We start from the raw sequence: 7,332 nt of genomic DNA, 5'->3' as shown, positions 1-7,332 counted from the left end.
TATCTTTCACCTTACCAGATTATTAATTATTTTTAATTATTTACCAAATTATTGATTATTTAAGATGCGTGCCATGAGCCTAATTAATCAATATTAATTGCTGATAGGCCAAAAGTATCAAAACAAATCGCTATTTTTATTTAATAATACATAAAAATGAATTTTCTTTTATATGTGATAAAAAAAGATTGACTCACCTCACTATGCCGAACAATATGTGAATCATATCTGTCCTTGATATGGAACCCACGAAAGCATTCAGTACATTTAAACATAGCATTCTTATAAAAGGTAGACTCCTGTCTCTTATTAATCTCCTCAATTTGTTCTTCGAAGGTCAGTGTTGTGATTGTGAACAAGTCCTCATCTATTCTGTCATTTGTAGCTCGACGCTTCACAAACAATGATTTACATCTGTATAAAAGAATTTTAATATCATAATTAAAAATTTACCGACGAAAATCTGCAGCCCATCAATAATAATAATAATCTTTATTAAAATAAGAAAACAACCATTATACAGCTTCTTAATCTATACACACTTATTAACTAAACACACTAGAACTAATTATTATTCAAAGTTAGCTTTTATTAATATAGGTAACTTGGTGGCTGTCATGAAACTGATTAAACCTATAGTTTCATACTAGTAAAAACTGTATATTTTTTTAGCTGTCATAACTTTTAGAATCATACGCTGTCAATAACCGGACTCCTTCCCTTGAGCAATTTTTACCATAGGATGCATGGAGACCGAAATCGTAACTTATAATGTATACTCAACTGAGAGTCTCAAATCAAAAATCCTGCATAATATTATATAGTTTTTTTTAAATACTACAACTTAGGCAAAAAGTAGAAACCGACGAAAAGTTGTGTTACAACCTTAATAAATTCTTCAATTATTTTTTAATACATAGTCTTTGGAATGCAATATTTCCACTGTTCCTGTCATATTAAAAAACTTTTTAATTGAAAACTCTTTGGTTTTAAAAATCGAATACCATTTATTTATTTTAAAAAAAGATTGTCTTGTCAAACTTGTTTAGTCGTTGAGAAAATGGAATTGACTCGAGAAAATTCTAGTGCGATGATTTATTATGACTTTCGAAGTGGTTTAACACAAAAACAGTGTGTTGACCGGATGATTTCTGCATTTGGTGATGAAGTCCCATTCAAAACCACAATTTATGGACGTGTCAAGCTCAGTGATGATCCCCGTCAAGGTCGTCGAAAAACTGCAGTCACCAAAGAAAACGTTGATGCTGTGCGTAAGCTGATTGAGGAAGATCGACATGTGACATACCGCAAAATTCAGGCAACTTTAGACATTGGCATGAGTCAAATACAAATAAGCTTGCATGAACAATTAGGTGTAAAGAAGTTGTTTACCCGATGGATACCGCATTTGCTCTGTTAAACAGCAAAAAGCGGCTCGCGTTACTTGGTGCGTCAGAACTCTCGAAAGATTCCACGCAGGATCCTCAAATGCATTATACAACATCGTATCAGGTGACGAATCCTGGATATACGCGTACGAACCCGAAACAAAAAACCAGTCACGAGTTTGGGTGTTCAAAAATGAGTTAAAGCCAACAAAAATTGTTCGTTCACGGAGTGTTGCAAAAAAAAATCGTGGCCACGTTTGTCTCCAAAACCAGCCATGTTGCGACTATTCCTCTTGAGGGACAAAGAACGGTTAATGCAGAATTGTATGCTAGCATTTGTTTGCCACAGGTCGTTTCTGAACTCCGTAAAGAGAATTGCAACCGCCGCATCTTCCTTCATCACGACAATGCGAGTTCTCACTCCGCGCACAGAACAAAAGTTTTTAGAGTAAGAAAACATAGAATTATTAGACCATCCGCCGTACAGCCCCGACCTAAGCCCTATGATTTCTATACTTTCCCTAAAATAAAGAATAAATTGCGTGGTCAGAGATTTTCATCACCTGAAGAAGCTGTGGACGCCTACAAAACGGCCATTTTGGAGACCCCAACTTCCGAATGGAATGGTTGCTTCAATGATAGGTTCAATCGTATGGAAAAATGTGTCAAATTTCGCGGAGAATAGTAATGTTGTGTCACTTCCTTGATTACCGAAATTTTCAGTGTCGCCTTCGTAAGTTAGATATTACATGCCAAATTTATACCTTTCATCCGTTGTTTCATCTTCCATACCCTTCTCCACTTTCTGTCGTTTTTTCAGTTCTTTCTTCACTTTAACTTTACGCTTCACTCTACTCACTTTACACTTCACTTTATCTACTTTATATATCCCACTATCTACTTTACACATTTCACTCAAAGTCCTATCATCTTCACTAAGATAGTCACACTCTTCAAAGAATATCTCATTACTATCTTCATTCTTTGGTTCTTTAACTCCACTATTAACATGTTCATTAAATTCATTATCATTTACGTCATTATCATTTTTGATTTCATTTTTAATTTCATCAATTGATGGGGGATATTCTATTAATATGTTCACAGAGGTTAAATTAGATTTAAGGTTAAGTTTTCTGCGGTCTATTGACTTAATATCACTTATAGTCACCTGAAAAAAAGTTTTGTATTCTAGTGTTATATTTATTTAGAAATTGTGTGAAAGACACCATATTCTATTTTGTTATTGTGTTCTTGTACTAAAATTCTTAGCCTCCATAAAGCTAGCATATTTAAATAAGTAAAAAATACGGGGTAAATTGTTCAAGTGGGCGAAAAATACTAAACTCCTCATTTTTATAAAGCTCTGCTCAAACGGAGGCGAATAATAACGCGCGGGACGCGTCTTAGAGCATATCGCTCGCTCGCTTAGCCTCTCAAACTGACGCGTGTAATTTTTTGGTTCTTCAGTGGAGAAACATCATGCATTGTGAGATCAAATAATCCCGCCGGGCGGCCCGCTCTTGTTTCGCTTCAACTTGAGCGACTACTCGCGTCAATTTGAACACGTCCATACAAGTTAGCTGACACAATCGGCGCGAGCGACTTCCGTCCTGCATTCCGCGAGATAGTAGCCTCAGTTTGAACAGAGCTTAAAAATAATAATTGCTTCAATGGTCGAACGAATTGAACTAATTCAGAAAAAAAATTAAAACACCTGTACCTTTATTCTATACAAAACTACTGGTAATGAGAGTCAAGCACATTTGGACGTAATTCCAGAAAAACGTTCCAAACCACAATCATCTCGAAATTGAGTTAAGAACACAAAACTCACACAATGATTCATATTAACGGACTGACAAAAAATGGCAGCCCTACTGTCACTTTTTAAATGACATCATGAATTAATTAATAGCCAAGCCCAGGTGTATGGAATACACTAATGTTTATTAAACTTTAAACACAAATTCCTGAAAATGTGATGTTTGTGGCTTGGAACGTTTTTCTGGATTCAATTGAGTTGCCACTTTGTAACACAAAATTATGTATTATTCAAGAACCCTGAGTGGCATTTACGATACACACACTTACCATACAGGTGTAGTCACTACATATGTCTTGTCACTTCATATTAGTAAATAAGACTATAACTCACAGATGTTTTGGAATGAAGTAATCCGAGCAGTATGTTATGGGATTGTATCGCCTTGCTTCTTAGCTCATTCGCAGCTATGAGTCTGTGCGAACACTCCCAGCACACCGTCTGTGGTAAGCCTGAATTAGTCTGCAATAATGAATCAGTTTTTTTTTTATATTTCTATTGCTTAGCAGAACAATATACATTAAAAGTTCTATAGCTAAGTACTAAAAATAACCATTGATCATTTGATTAATAGCACATAACACAACTTTTAATGTTCATTGAAAAATGATCTAAGATCAGAATACTATAATATAAAAGAATTTAATAGCATAATATCAGTCCCTCTCTCCTCTAGGTGCCCTGCAATGGTCATAGGAGAACATACCAAGGAATTACAAAGTAAATACTGGATGAACCTATGCCATTGAGTAACACAGAGCTCATATACCTCATGTGTGGCCATGTACCCTACATGGCCACACATCATGTAACACATATTACGGTACATCTGCATGCTAATATGTTAAAAATAATTTTATAATTATGAACACATATATTTAACAAATTCATTATATCCTAAATTTGCCAAAATGAATAAAAACATTAAAATATGTAAAAAATTAAACATTATATCAGAATACCATACCATATACCAGTGGGAGGCTCCTTTGCACAGGATGCCAGCTAGATTATGGGTACCACAATGGCGCCTATTTCTGCTGTGAAGCAGTAATGTGTAAGCATTATTGTGTTTCGGTCTGAAGGGCGCCGTAGCTAGTGAAAATACTGGGCAAATGAGACTTAACACCTAGTCTCAAGGAGACGAGCGCAGTTGTTGTGCCGCTCAGAATTTTTGGGAGTTTCTAGAATCCTGAGGGGCACTGCATTGTAATGGGCAGGGTGTATCAATTACCATCAGCTGAACATCCTGCTCGTCTTGTCCCTTATTTTCATAAAAAAAAAATAAGCTGTTTATCAATTTGGGTATAAGAATATTATATGAATTACTGTAGGGTTCTTTTTAACATAGCTCCAAGTTGAAGTAATAGCAATATCAGCATTTGAACAAAATATAACATTCAATACATACCGGTAGGCCCGTGATGTACATATATATCTCATTTAAATCTCTTTCAGCCATATTATGCATTTTAACTCCGGTGTCTAGACATAATCTGCAAACCTAAAATGTTATTTTAAAAGAATATTAATAATAGGAAATTATTGATGTATGTATATAAGAAGTGCTAAGCAAAAATAGAAACATTACTGGAAAATTTAGTCACGGGTTTTTAAGGTACCTGCAGTTCTTCAACTTCCATGTCTGTCATCTTAGCTTGCAATAAATTATACCAAATAAGTGCTGGAATCCATGGAATGGCTGATTTACAAGTATCCCATACAAAATTAGGATCAAAGCCCTTAAATATGAAATTCAAGACAATATTTTTTGTCCAAAGCTAGATAGAGCTCCTATAGAGTATAGAGATTGCAAAGGCTGGCTGTTTTTATTACTTTCCATTAGCTGAGGTTCTTGCCTGTAGCTACCCTGTAGTACAAAGAAATCTGTTGTGCCCCTACTTGTACTTAAATGGTCATCGTCAAATACAATATAAATAACTAGCTGATATCCCGCGACGTCGTTTGCGTACGAATTTTTACACCTTGGGTTACATTAGTAGACTTTTAGTAGGGATCCCTAATTTTTTGAAAATGTTATATAGCCTATAACACTCGGAGAAAATGTAGCTTCCCAACAGTGAAAGAATTATTCAAATCGATTCCGTAGTTGCGGAGTAGTTCCTATTCAATACAAACAAACATACAATCAAATCTTTCCTCTTTATAATATTAGTACAGATAAAGTGTAAATTAACAAATGCTAGCAAAGCAATCATTATAAGAATTATGTATATTTTAACCTCATTAAAGTAAATATATTCTTTATTATCTTTAATAAATAATGATTATAAAATGAAGTAAATATTAGATAATAGAACTAACAGATATCGTAGTGGTTAGTTTTTCTTTCTTTCTATTTGACACTGACTAGTGACTGAACTGACTGCTAAGTGATAACCATCTGACAAGTGACATTTGAGTTTTGACTTAGTTAAGCTGTTTATGGCTTGACTACTATGCTATTGGGCACCTTTTTTGCCTTTACCGCTCAAAGAGTTACTTCATTACAAAATTGAAAATTCCCTCATATATTAATTCCCATACACTTATTTCAATTCCGCTTTGGGAGATTTCAATGCAAAGGGACGAAAATTTTTTCCAAGTGTTGGTTATCCTTCTGTCAATTTATTTAGGCATGGTGGCAGTTGCGACTATAAGCTGACCAAGATAATTATACGCTTTAACATATTATAGGTTTGCGAAACAATGGTAAAAATATTGTTTTAGTAGTATTCACCGAAAGACCCGCAATGTCAATTTCATCTAACATTTGCTCAAAGGTTTTGACAAATGTGATCATGTTGTTATGCATCATATTCGATTTATTTGAGACATAAAGTCGATACCTAAGAAAAATTCTCAACCCCATTTACTCGCAATTTTTTCTATATACATTATTTGTGATGTATAATTTACCAATGAGACTGAGGAGGTTAATACTATGGATTAATTCAGAGAAATAAGAACTGCTCAAATGGAACGCAGTATTATCACCCTATTTTTAGCTCTTCCGAACACACCCCATGATAAATGCGATACAAGACACGATTCGACGTATGTACTCAACGCCAAGTGATCTAGTCGTTCACAGCGCACTGAAATCCTAACAACAATGCGTTGCACGCCGTCAAAATGGTTTGAGCTGGCACTGGGGTGCACCAATCTACATATGAGAGTAATACTCTATGTACCATATTTAATGTGGACCGGCTTAAAGTTATTGTCTTGCTCTATTATTAAACAGCAAATCCTTTGATTTGGCATGGCCTTCGAGTTGCCCGAGGAATTGGCGATCGCTTGAAATTTTGTTAGTGTTGTCAAACCTTTTTTTTATAATATGGGCGAGCAGGGCGTTCAGCTGATGGTAATTGACACGCTCTGCAGTGCCACTCAGGTATGTTCAAAAACCCAAAAACACCTTGAGACATAAGAAGTTACGTCTCATTTGCCCAGTAATTTCACTAGCTTCAGCGCCCTTCAGAACGAAACACAATAATGCTTATACATTACTGCTTAACGGCAGAAATAGGCGCTGTTGTGGTACCCATAATCCTGTGCAAATGAGCATCTCGCTGGCAAATGCCCTTAGCCACCACTTACTTAGGTCTGGGAAATCCCTATAAAAACCGAGAAAATTATTAATTCCAAATTAATATAACTTAATCTTTCTATATATATATAAATGAATTGCTGTTCGTTAGTCTCGCTAAAACTCGAGAACGGCTGGATCGATTTGGCTAATTTTGGTCTTGAATTATTTGTGGAAGTCCAGAGAAGGTTTAAAAGGTGAATAAATAGGAAAATGCTGCTAAATTAAATAAAAACAACAAATTTGTTTTTCCTTTGATGTGTCCATAATAATTTCTATGAGGGAATTTATTGACGCACGGTTTGACAGTTCTGCTGTGAAACAATTTCATTACGACAGCAGGGTGCATATATTTTAACGAAGTAATTTTTGTTGTTATGATATATTATTGACAAATTCATATAAAAAAAAATTATTTATTATATACAGAACAACATCTGTCGGGTCAGCTAGTATAATATATATTTAACTATTACTATTTAATTTTATAAAGTTCCATATTATAACATAGGTATATTTTAAAGTCA

The sequence above is a fragment of the Leptidea sinapis genome, chromosome 2 (genome assembly GCF_905404315.1).
Source record: "Leptidea sinapis chromosome 2, ilLepSina1.1, whole genome shotgun sequence".
NCBI lineage: Eukaryota > Metazoa > Arthropoda > Insecta > Lepidoptera > Pieridae > Leptidea > Leptidea sinapis.
Note: the sequence above shows the minus strand (reverse complement) of the source record.